The following is a 13723-nucleotide window of genomic DNA, read 5'->3' as shown; positions in this document are numbered from 1 at the left end:
GGGTCACATACACACATATCGCCCCATAACGCCCTATCCCATACTAACAGTGCCTGCCCCATTATGGAGCTCACAGGCGCACATACCTACACCATCAACTACCCCCCAACCTCTCAAAAAAAGCATCCAAACGCTTTAAACACAATATGATAAAACTACACCCTGAAACACCCATCTCTGATCCCTACTTCTCAACAAACAAAGGGCATATACCCACGGATATAATCTTTTACACTAAACGAAGAGCACAATGGAGGAAAGCATTCCTAGATATTTTTGCGATCTCCTCCACTAGGAAAACCGCACATGGTCCGCATTATCTCTATCTCCCCCTCCCAAATTTTCAAAGCGGCAGCAACCATCACTATCTATAATAACGGAACCATTCTCATGCAATCAACAGACCACAGCTTAAACTTGTTGGATAACGTCTTCCCCATTATCAAGGAACAAGTGATAAAACCCCAAACCCCTCCCCAGGCAACTTCCACCACCAGCACACAACCTATCACACCGCCAAATTCTACCTCTAGCCACGCTCCTCTATTATCCCGACCAATATTTACATCCGAGCTCTATGCTACCCCCCTCCCCGCTTGACTCACCCATAAGACACACCCCCTTTCTACTGCACCAGTATTTACACCCATCACAGACTCACACACCACAACACTGATATCACGACCATTAGCTACAATTAAGCTCCCATCCGCACTATATTCCGTCATAAGACACTCTCCCCTTACTACTGCACCAGCATTTCCACCCTTAACAGACTCAGCATCCTCCCCTGGAATGAATATATCTCCCCCCTTTGTCATCACTACCCCTTGCAAAACCATCACTCCCACGACCACATCCCAACTGCACACCTCTACGCCTCCTACATCCACTCCCCATTCCAGTCCACCCTTCCCCGATCTGGAGAGGGAACCAGATAGAACACCCCACAACAATCTAGAAGAAGTGCCTCCCTCTTACCACCCATGGGACATAAGCACACCTCCCACACCCATAATACATCCACCAATCTTGCTCCCACCCTCACCAGACCCAAGACTTGACGAGATCATACTCTCCTTACGGCAAATCAAAGAACTACAAGCTTTATCTGAGGTTCTTCTGAGCCAACCATGGAACGCTAGATTTGCACGACAGACTAAATCAAACTTTCACTTGACTCACTCAGTAGTCACTCCGAAATTTTGGACCCCCAGGTGGAAATCAGTTCCTTTTCACAATAAATCAACCCGCCCAATCCGCAGGACTAATCCGCTATCTGAGAAAGATTTACTCTCTCTGCTCCATTCCTATGAACCCTCACACTGGAATCACAACACTATGCCTCCAGATAACCCGCACAAAATGGCTCTAATCCCAACTATTCCCCCAACACTTACAGGCCCACTAAACACAACCCTAGACGCATCATCGAAAACAACCTTAGACAAGTTCCCCTCATTGAGGGACCCAATGCATCCAACATCACGCCCGTCTTAAAGTGTACACTACTAAATTGTAGATCGGCCTCGAGACATGCAGCCGTCATAGCTGACTTCATTCTCACACAAGAACCGGATTTACTAATTTTAATCAAAACTTGGTTAAAGGAATCCTCTACACCCATCATTGACATACTATTACCCACAAACTATGACATCATCAGATTGGATAGAATTGATAAGACAGGGGGTAGTATCGCCTGCATACACCGGAATAATATCTCAGTAAATAGATCCATATCCCCTGTATTCCCTTCTTGTGAATACATATGCCTCAACATCACTAGCAATGGCAAACCAATATGCTTTCTACACACCCTCTATCATCCACCAGGTGATAACCTCAACTTTAACGAACATTTCATTGACATAGTCTCTACTAATGCCGGATATCAAACTACCCAAATATTTCTCGCAACCTCAATCTCCATTGGAATGACCCCAATGATGCAGTGGTCAATAGTCTCGAAAATGTCCTCTCTGACCTTGACCTCATCCAAATTTACAACAGCTCTACACACGATAAAGGATCCATCCTTGATTTAGTAATCTCTAAAGTTGATTCCATCCAGCTAGACTCGATCCATCCATGTGATTGGTATGATCATCATATTATCACCTTCTTCATCAATGAAACATTGAAACTTAACTCAGTTCAACCCACAAGACTTAAAGTATGGAAGAGGGATCTGAAAAACATTGACCCTAACATAATCACAACTTCCAGCTAGAACTTCTCCCCCCCCGAAGGGATATCCGATGTTCATGATCTCACCAACCACTACTTCAATTCCATGAACATGATACTAAATGAGGTAGCCCCCCCTCAACTAAAAAGAGTCTCCACAAAAGATTCTAAGCCTTGTTACGATGGAAGACTCAACAAGGACAGACGATCCCTAAGAATAACTGAACGCAGATGGAGATCAGCTCCATCCCCCAATCACCTCAAGATACTAAGAAAGAACAGAAACTCTGGGTAGTTCTCAAGTTTAGGTAGAAAGCAGCTCCTGTATACAGCACTCTCAACACCACCGACATTCTTAATGTGCTCACCTCATTATATATTCTCACCAAAGTCCCCACATGGATGAAACGGAGAACTCCACGGTATTCATGCCTTTCATTTATTTTATTTTAAAATTTGCAGATGCATTCGCCATTCCTTGCCTTCTTTTCACGCTTATTATATCCACATGATTCATTTAGTCTGCATTTAAATTGAAAGCATTTGCATGGTGAGAGACGACTGACTTTCAAATCATTAAACTCGTATATCCTTCATGTCCACCATTACTGGATGATTAGTATTACATTGTGACTTAGTGAGTGTTGCTTCATATTAATGGTATCCTCAAATTGTCACTATAGTATTGAGCATGCAAGCCACCATTGTTTGTCGTACCAGTTCCCTCACCACATTCGGGCGATAAAATGAAGGCAATTCCTCACCCTGCCGTGCTCCTGCCTCCAAGATGTGTAACCACAGGTTCCGGTTTCTTGTAATGCTGACCTAGTGTTGATGGATATCACATTCCTGGGGGTAGGCGGCGGTTCTGGCAGTTCACATAACTTCACCACCAGTTTGCCACACTGCTGCCGAACAAACTCTCGGACGGGTGCTATCAGCGTGACTGTGGCAGTCACGTAATTATATTCTCACCAAAGTCTCCACATGGACGAAACAGAGCACTCCACGGTATTAATGCCTTTCATTTATTTTATTTTAAATGTTCAGATGCGTTTCAGCATTCCTTGCCTTTTTCAATGCCCATTAGACACACATGATTAATTTCGCCCGCATTTAAAGCATTTTCATGGTGAGGGACGATGAACGAAATACATATATCAGTGGCGTTGCCCCACTAATGCCTCGCCCCATCATTCTAATTCTGGTGCTAATTGCAGCAATCAGGACTCCTGATTGAAATTATTGTCAGAAGTAGAACACGGACCCTGAAGGGGGTAGGGCTGCGGCAGCACTCTCCGGGTTGAGTGACAGCGAACAGCGCAATAGTGCACATGTTCGTTTTTGGGCTGATCATTTTTACGATCAATGACACTCACACATCGCCACTCATCCATAGAGATACTCACACACCTAGTCAGTCATGTAAATAATTAATCACACTCCCATGCACTCACCTATACAGTTATACACACACCAGCTCACTTACTCATACAAATACTACCACATTCTTACGCTTTTATACAATCACTGATACAAGCACACCCTCATCCATACAGCTATTCTCATAATCACACACTCTCACTTATAGCCATTTATATACTCTAACACACATATATACTGTCTTTCACATATGCAGTTACTCACACATGTACTACTGAGATACACATTCACTCACTAACACACCCATACACACACTCACCCACCCACACAGTCAGTCACAGATGCACTCTTGAAACCATGCACCCAGTGAATCACCCACTCACACATCTATGCACAGTCACACACACACCCCATCCACACAAACACTCAGACACCCATACAGATACTCAGACAACCAATCAATAACGCATATACACACTTATGTAGTTATTCACAAACCTATGCAGCCGCTTACACACCAACAGACAGACGGATACAGAAATGTACACAGTTTAGTCACTAACCCATGCATTCAGTAAGATACGTTTAACCACTCACTTATAGAGTCAGTCACGCACCTAGTAAATCATCCATTCAGACACTTATACACCCACTCAGTCTTCAATACACCTTTACCTATATACATTAAACATATTTAAACTTTACAGAAACACACAGTCAATGGATGATGTCATCAGTGATGTCATTTGAGATGTCATCAGTGATTACATCAGTCATGTCACTGACCATGTCATGAGTGAGGTAATATGTGACGTCATCAGTAGTGCATTGTGGGGGTGTGAGTTAAAGTTAGCTGAACTAACTTTAACGGGGGAATTTCTATGGCTTTGTACGAGTGAAATGTCCAACTAACTATAACGCCCCTGAAACCTATGGTTTTTCAGTGAATTTCTAAGGTTTTTTAAATGCTAATTTCTAACTATAACGTGCCTGAAACCTGTAGTTTTTTCAGTGAATTTCAAAGGTTTTTAAAAGGCTAATTTCTAACTATAACGTGGCTGAAACCTGTGGTTTTTTCAGTGAATTTCAAAGATTTTTTAAATGCTAATTTCTAACTATGACTACAGAGGTAGGACGTGCTGAAAGAGGAAGAAGTTAAAACTACCTCTAATATTTATATTAATATTTATTAAACAATATTATATACTTTTCTGAAAATTGCAATTCTTTTTAAAAAACAAATTATAAAAGTGTTATAATGTATAATTATATATATTTTTTAATTTATTTTAATATAATTATAAAATCTCCTTTTCTTTAAATTATAAATATATATATATATATTTTTTTTTGGGAGTCGCGCACCCAAAGCGCACTTAACACTGCGGGTGCGTGTATTCGAGCCACCATTTTGGAAAAGTCGTGAAGGATCCGCGTAGGGTGTGCAACGGGTGCGTGGCTTCCAGTTACGTCATATACGTATAATATCAAGTGATATGCACGATAGGTATGCGACTGATGCGCGACTCCTTTTCCCGCGTATTTGCGACACATGCACATCAAGGTACGTGATGCTTGCACAGTGGTGGGCCCCGCGTGATGTCATATACGTGCTGGGGTGCGCTGGGTGCCCGACTCCCGCAAAAGTTTTTATATTCTAAAATGATATGCATGTGTCTTTAATGTACATATTAGGGCAAGAGATTATCTAAGGTATTCATAAAAATAATATATTTCTACTTGTAATAAACTTATATTATTTTTAAATATATTTTCGTGGAGTCGCGTCGGGTGCGTTCTTCGTAAGCACAGGGTGCGCGACTCCCATCTGACCTTAAAAAAAAGGATTTTATTGGTTCATAACATTTCCCACTGTAACTATTGAAGGACCCCACCCACTTTAATCATTCTTGTTGGAGCATCTTCAGAGGAACATCTCTTCTTCTACAAGAACGTCTTTGGCATTTTTTGGGGTGTTTTTCTAAAACTAACTAAAAAAATGCCATCAGGACAGCAGCAGCAGGTGGAAGTATCTTCGGATGAAGAACTGTTGGAGGAGGCACCACCTAAGCAGGGCCAGAAACTGTTGTGTGGAAGTTTTTTACTTTTCCACCAGGAGAAAAAAAAAGTCAATGCCAGGAAGGTGACCTGCATAATTTGTGGCAGAGTCCTTTCAAGAGGAAGTGAGAAAAAGTACTCATGCGGCACTGTCAGCATGTACAAGCATTTGCGTACTCTGCCTCCTCGCAATCTTGCTCGGGAGGAAATCAGGCGAGCTGCTCAAAATCCACCAGCAGCCGGAGCAAGCACATCAGGAGCGTCAACATCACAACCTCCTATGGTTTTACGGCCGGAATTTTCCTTCTTGGAGCAGCACTGTGTCAAGTGCAAGAAAATAATGTGCCATGGAGAACAGTCGGTGGATGCTGTTTGTGCTGCTCAAAGAAACCACCGCTGTTAATTTTTTTGTTTGTTTTTGGAATCATCTTTAATTCCAAAAGTTACCTGTTTACTTTGTTCCTTTTTTTGTTCAGTTTTTAGAAAAACACCCAATAAAATACAAAATTGTTAAAAAACTACAAAAAAAATACAAAACAAAAAAAGAAGAAAAATAAAAGTTCTTGTCAGAACTACCTGATCTGGTTAAAAAAAAGAACTATAATTGCATGATAATGTCTGAAAGTTTGGTTGAATATATGTGTAGAGCATGATTGGCTGAAAGAATGCATTAGTAGTGTATGGTGAATTTATAGGGGCAGATCTATGAGGAAGTGCTGCAGCATGGCACCGCAAGCCCTTTGGCTGCACCGCGCTGCGGCACTTCCGAAGCACAGGGATGCGACATATTTACATGAATATGTCACATGTCTGTGCTTCCCTCTGCACTGGCACACAAACTGTAGCCATGCGCTGGCGCAGGCACCCTTGCACCATGTTGCAAGGATACCTGCGTCGTGGGGAGATTGTTTTTGTGCAGGAAGGGACACCTTCCTGTACAAAAACAATCACTAAAGGCATTTTCCTCGTTCAATGCGTGCTGTGGAATGCAGCACGCATTGAAAGAGGAAAAAATTAGGAGAAATGAAAACATTTCTACTCGTTGCAACTTGCTACGCCACCTCTAGGGTGGTGCAGATTTCACACACATCTCCAGATTTACGATTTCTCGTAAATCTTGAGATGTGTCTTGTTCCATGGGTGTTGTGTGGGAACATACACAGCAACACCCATGGAACGCACCTTCAACACAGAGGGCTATGTGTGAAGGGGCCGTATTTTCAAGGAGAGGAAAAGCCATGTACAGTGGCTTTTCATATCCTTGTAAATTTGGAGGTGCCCCCAGTGCCACCACTACATCACACAAAGTGATGTACTGGTGGTTCAGGGGCCAGGTAAATCTGCCCCATAACTGCTTAGCTATTGACGGAGTGATACCATAAGAACATAGTGCTGGATGGGTGATTGAGGAAGTGCATGAGACTGAAAGGAAGAATCCTAGGCTGTATGAGTACTACTTTAGTATTTACTGGAGTGTACCAATAGTATGTACGTGCTTAAATGTTTGTAGGGATTGTGTACAGAATTTTGTAGGTGTAGTTGTGTTAGTGCCTAGGCCATTCCATAAGAACACCACTAGTAATTGCAATTATCACAGTGCTACAAATAGAGTGCATGGTCAAATTATAAGTGCTTAGGTATTGACAGAGTTATAGGATAAGTAGATAGTGCTGGATGGGTGGTTGAGGAAGTGCATGGGAGTGCATGGGAGTGACAGGAGGAATCCTACGCTGCATGGGTAGTACCTTAGTATTTAGAAGAGTGTACCAATAGTATGTATCTGGATACAGGTCTGCATGCATTGTGCAGAGAATATTGTAAGTGTACATGACTAGTAACTACTATGATAACAGTAAACAGAGTGCCTGGTGAATTTATAATAGGCTAGGTATTGGCGGACTGATAGGATAAGTAGATAATACCGGATGGGTGATTGGAGAACTGCATAGGACTGACAGGAGGATTCCTAGGCTGCATGGGTACTACTTGGATATTTAGTGGAGTGTACCAATAGTATGTATTTGGTTAGAGTGTCTGCATGCATTGGCAGAGAATATTGTAGGAGTACCTGTGTTACTGGCTAGGCCACTCCATAAGTACATCACTAGTAATTGGAATGATTACAGTGCTGCAAACAGAGTGCATGGTGAATTTATGAGTGCTTAGGTATTTGTGGAATGATAGGATAAGAAGATAGTGCTGGATGGGTGATTGAAGACGTGCATGGGAGTGACAGGAGGAATCCCAGAGTGCATGGGTAGTACCTTAGTATTTAGAAGAGTGTACCAATACTATGTATCTGGTTAGAGGTCTGCATGCATTGTGCAGAGAATATTGTAGGTGTACCTGGGTTAGTGGCTAGGCTACTCCATAAGTACATGAGTAGTAATTGGAATGATCACAGTGCTGTAAAGAGAGTGCCTGGTCAATTTATAAGGGCTTACCCATTGGCGGATTGATAGGATAAGGAGATAGTGCTGGATGGGTGACTGAGGAAGTGCATCAAAGTAACAGGAGGATTGCTAGGCTGCATGGGTGGTAAGTGGGAATTTGCATGAGTGTATGAATAGTATGTACCAGGTTTGAGGTCTGCATGCATACTGTACAGAATTTTGGAGGTATACTTGTGTAAGTGGCTCGACCACTCCATAAGTACATTACTAGTAATTGGAATGATTACAGTGCTGCAAATACAGTACATGGTCAATTTATGAGTGCTTACGTTTTTGCGCAGTGATAGGATAAGAAGATAGTGCTGGTATTCGCAAACTAATAAGATAAGTAGATAGTGGTTGATAAGTGATTGGAGAAGTGCATGGGATAGACAGGAGGATATCTAGACTGCATAGTTAGAGTGGTGGTAGTTGACAGTAGGGTGAGTTTATAAGTGCTTGTGTTTCAGCACAGAGATTAGATAAGGACATGGTTCTGTCAGGATGATTGCAAAAGTGGACAGAGAGTGACAGTGTGATTGGGGCACTGCATGCGTACTGCCAAGATTATTACAGGACTGAATCAGTAGTCTACAGGGGGTTAGGGGCCTGTATAGATTGTGCACATTTGACTGTAGCACGGTGTCTCTTCATGCCTAAGTCATTCTTCAAGTGCATGGACAGTGACTGGGTAGGTAGAGTGCTGGTAGTTGACAGCAGGGTGAGTTTATAAATGCTTGTGTTTCGGCACAGAGATTAGATAAGGACATGGTTCTGTCACAATGATAGGAGGAGTGGACAGAGAGTGACACGCTGATTGGTGATCTGCATGGCTACTCCCTGGATTTTTGCAGGAGGGAATCTAGAGACTGCAGGGGGTTACGGGCCTGCATAGATTGTGCACATTTGACTATAGCACTGCATGTGCTAATCCTGACTCATTGTACAGGTGCATTGTCAGTGACTGGGTAGGTAGAGTGCTGGTAGTTAACAGCAGGGTGAGTTTATAAGTGCTTGTGTTTCAGCACAGAGATTAGATAAGGACATGGTTCTCTCAGAATGATTAGAAGAGTAGCCAGAGACTGACAGTGTGATTGGGGCACTGCAGGAGTACTACCTAGATTATTACAGGAGTGAATCAGTAGTCTACAAGGGGTTTGGGGCCTGCATACATTGTGCACATGTGACTGTAGCACTGCGTGTGTTAATGCCTGAGTCATTCTACAAGTGCATGGACAGCGACTGGGTAGGTAGAGTGCTGGTAGTTGACAGCAGGGTGAGTTTCTAAGTGATTGTGTTTCGGCACAGAGATTAGATAACGACATGGTTCTGTCAGGATAATTGCAAGAGTGGTGAGAGAGTGACAGTGTGATTGGGGCACTGCATGAGTACTACTTAGATTATTGCAGTAGTGAATCTGTAGTCTATAGGGGGTTAGGGGCCTGCATAGATTGTGCACATTTGACTGTAGCACAGTGTCTCTTCATGCCTGAATCATTGTACAAGTGCATAGACAGTGACTGAGTAGGTAGAGTGCTGGTAGTTGACAGCAGGGTGAGTTTATAAATGATTGTGTTTTGGCACAGAGATTAGATAAGGACATGGTTCTGTCAGGATGATTGCAAGAGTGGACAGAGAGTGACAGTGTGATTGGGGCACTGCATGAGTACTATCTGGATTATTGCAGGAGTGAATCAGTAGTTTGCAGGGGGTTACGGGCCTGCATAGATGGTACACATTTGACTGTAGCACTCCGTGTCTTAATTCCTGAGTCATTGTAGAAGTGCATGGACAGTGACTGGGTAGATAGAGTGCTGGTAGTTGACAGCAGGGTGAGTTTATAAGTGCTTGTGTTTCAGCACAGAGATTAGATAAGGACATGGTTCTATCAGAATGATTGCAGGAGTGGAGAGAGTGACAGTATGATTGGGGCACTCTATGAGTACTACCTAGATTATTACAGGAGTGAATCAGTAGCCTACAAGGGGTTAGGGGCCTGCATAGATTGTGCACATTTGACTGTAGCACAGTGTCTCTTCATGCCTGAATCATTGTACAAGTGCATAGACAGTGACTGAGTAGGTAGAGTGCTGGTAGTTGACAGCAGGGTGAGTTTATAAGTGCTTGTGTTTTGGTACAGTGATTAGATAAGGACATCGTTCTACTGAATGATTAGAGTATTGCAAGGAGTACATCTGAGAAAATGCATGGGTACTGACAGAGGTATTGAATCAGTACATGCTAGTAGTAAATGACTTAAAAACTGCATTACCAGTAACATAGTGATTGGTGGACTGTATGGTTAGTACCTGAGGTATTTCAGACATTAATAAGCAGTGAGTTGGTGTTTAAAGGTGTGTATGAATAGTGCGTGGATGAATGTAGTAGTGGATGGATAGTGTTTGGATTACTTAACCTTACCTTTACAGTAGTAAATATCAAAATATTGTAAACATTTTTTGCAGTTGTTTGTTATATTTTAAAATGTAAAACCTTTTTAACTTTAGAATTAGGATCTGTAAAAGAGAAGACAAATTACAGTTATAATAATATAAAATATTATCATTTTATAAATACAACATAATTTAAGCATAATATAAATTACTTTGTTTACCTTTTTTGCTGCTCTCAGAATATATTTAATTTCACCATAAATAGTGATTTCAATGTTACTCATCACATAACAGCAGGCAAAAAAAATAATCATGAAGATTGTTTAAAAAAACAACAAATCTGTGTCAAAAATATTTTCAACATAGTGAACTATCTATGCACAGTGCATAAAAATAACATCATCCATAACATAGCATATAATACAAATCACACATATATAAAATGCTTCCATGCAAGAGAATATTGTTACTACAATAAGAAAGAACTGAAATAATAATTCAATCAACAATTCTTTATAATTTCCTTATACTCTAAATGATGTTCTTTATAATATATGTTGCCAGAATATCCCAGAAAAAGTGCTTCGTTCATATTAATATCTTTCCTCTAAGCCAAATGATATTCCTGAAATCCTTTCTACTGAAATTGTCCAATGTAATCATATTAATACACTTTAACATATTACCAATAGGCCGAATTATGTTCTTAGAACTTTGGCTTTACAAATATTAGGTATGAATTTGGTAATTCGTTCGGCAAACAATATCTAAAAACGAAATGAGTATCATTACAATATGTCCATCCTTTATTGCATTTTAAATAGACAGTGTAATGTCCAGATGTTGTAGAAGGTTCATCATGGAAAATAATTGCTACTGCTACAAAAGGTCTTCCTGATATTGATAGTTGACTTGCTACAAAAGTTTTCATTAAAGTTTCCAATTTTCTTCCATCAGCTCTACAACATTGTATCATTAAAATTATATATTGTCCAAATTTTTGTATAAATAGTGTTGATAACATTTCTGATTTGCATTGGCTACACTCCATGTTTTGATTTGCTGCTTTAACTAATTTGTTGAAAGACACTGTTTTACAATCTGGTATTGTTAAATATATACATCTCTCAGTGTCTATGTTAGTGGTAGAAGTAAACATACAATTTTCACATTCATGTTCCCATTTATAACGAAGTCCAAATAGATTTTCAATTTGTATTCCTTCTTTTTCTAATACTGCAAGCATATACATTAGAAATTCCTGAGCATCTTGTTGCACATTCTGTGTAAATTGCGTACAACCAGAACATATATCCAAAAGATTCCGAATATCAGAAACACTTTGGATTTTACTTTTATCAGTTCTCAACTTTTCAAAAATAGAATACAACAAGGAACAAAACCTTTTTTCTTGATTCTCTATTTGCTGTAGCAGAATTTCTAGAAAAAATACAACAGTTACCACTACATTAGCATAGCAGTTGATACCTGAATTATTTTCTAACTGATATCCGACAATGTCTTCAATAGTGTCGTTTTTCTTTTTGCTTGGATTTTCAACATTATCCTGATTTTTTTCCTTCTCTTTAACTTTACTACAGATATTCTCATACCTTCTTTTTCGACCTACTACACACTTTTCATATACTGGATATTCACCTAAATTGGGAGCATACAGTCTCTTTAACCGATTATACTCTCTTACACAATTTACATCTGCACTAATCTTTCTCTCATCAAAATTAAAAAAATACAATCCTGATAAAGTTCTGACTCGGGACAAAGCAACATATGCCATACCCTCTTTAAATATGGTACTTCCAATATTTACCAAAGCACTGTCTACACTTAAACCTTGAGATTTATGAATAGTCACCGCATATGCCAAAGAAAGAGGAAACTGTTTTCTACGAACATACAAATCTTTAACAAGCAAAAAACGAGCAGAACAACGAGCAATTTGTTTTACTTCTTCAATCTGATCAAATTTGATTTTCAAATATTCAATACCATCTTTTTTTTGATAATTAACATAATCAACAACTTTTCCCATTGCTCCATTTACTAAACATTTTTCCACATCCAAATTACGCCTTAAAATAACCCGACAGTTTACACATACATATAAATTCTTTCCTAAACCAGCAGTTTTAGATATAGATATTTTTAAATAATCCAATTTTGTTTTCAGTTTTTTTTGTCAAAATAATAGTAATTCCTTCATGCTCTATCTTATCAATGGCTTCTATTTTTATTATTTGTTCATTTTCCAGCTTTAAAGTTCCTCATTGAATTTACAACACTCTAGCAGTGTTGGCATGAGGCAGATTATAGATTTATTCTCTGCAATCTTTTTGTATATTTTTGCTGGATCTATATTTTCATTTGGAAACAAATTGGTAAGTAGCCGACTTTGCAAAGCTTGTTTGCCATGTTCTGTCAATACCCCAATTCTTATATCTTGAAGAATGGTTTCATAAACTTCATCATTTGCTTGTCGCATATTTTTAATGAGTTCTTTGTACTCAAAATATGACCAAATGTTAAACATTTCCAACACTTCCCAAAGACTTTCTGGTGTCTTCGTGCACAAGCGTTTTAAATACTGGTTGCCCTTTTACAGGAGTAAGTTGGGGTAGATCACCAAAAACTATCACATGTTTTCCTCCAAATAAGACATCGTATTCTGTTTTAAAAATTTGCTGCATTCTTAAATACACAAAGGCAAGCATTAAGTTTGAGACCATGCTCACCTCATCAATAATCAGAAGATTCATTTTCTTTAGCACTCTAGAAACTTCATAACAAGCTTCTCCAGATAGCTTGTGATATTCCAATTTAATTTCATGCTCCACAGGTAGCATTAGTAAACGATGTAATGTAATTCCTTTAATGTTGTGTGCTGCTAATCCAGTTGGAGCAGTTACAACACAAGACAAATGTGAGTCAGTTATTCTCCGTAGATAAGTGGTCAAAACTTTAATTGAGAAACTTTTTCCTGTACCAGCTTGACCACTGATATACATTCGGATAGGTTGAAATTATGTGCATGTGCATTTTTTCTTTTCATGAAGAAAACCATGGTCGATCTGTTGTCTAACTTGCTGATATATTTCTTTCTGTTCAATATTTAGTTGTTCTTCCAAGTTTTCTAAGTCCATATTATCTTCTTGAGCTTGATGCATTGCTGTTTCCACTTCATTCATGGATTGCTACTTCATTTTCAAGAATTGGTGGTCCTAGTGGATCTTGACTCAGAGGTCCAGA

Source organism: Triturus cristatus, chromosome 11 (assembly GCF_964204655.1).
Source record: "Triturus cristatus chromosome 11, aTriCri1.1, whole genome shotgun sequence".
Classification (NCBI taxonomy): Eukaryota; Metazoa; Chordata; class Amphibia; order Caudata; family Salamandridae; genus Triturus; species Triturus cristatus.
The sequence above is the reverse complement of the archived record's forward strand: the minus strand, read 5'-3'. Positions refer to the sequence as shown.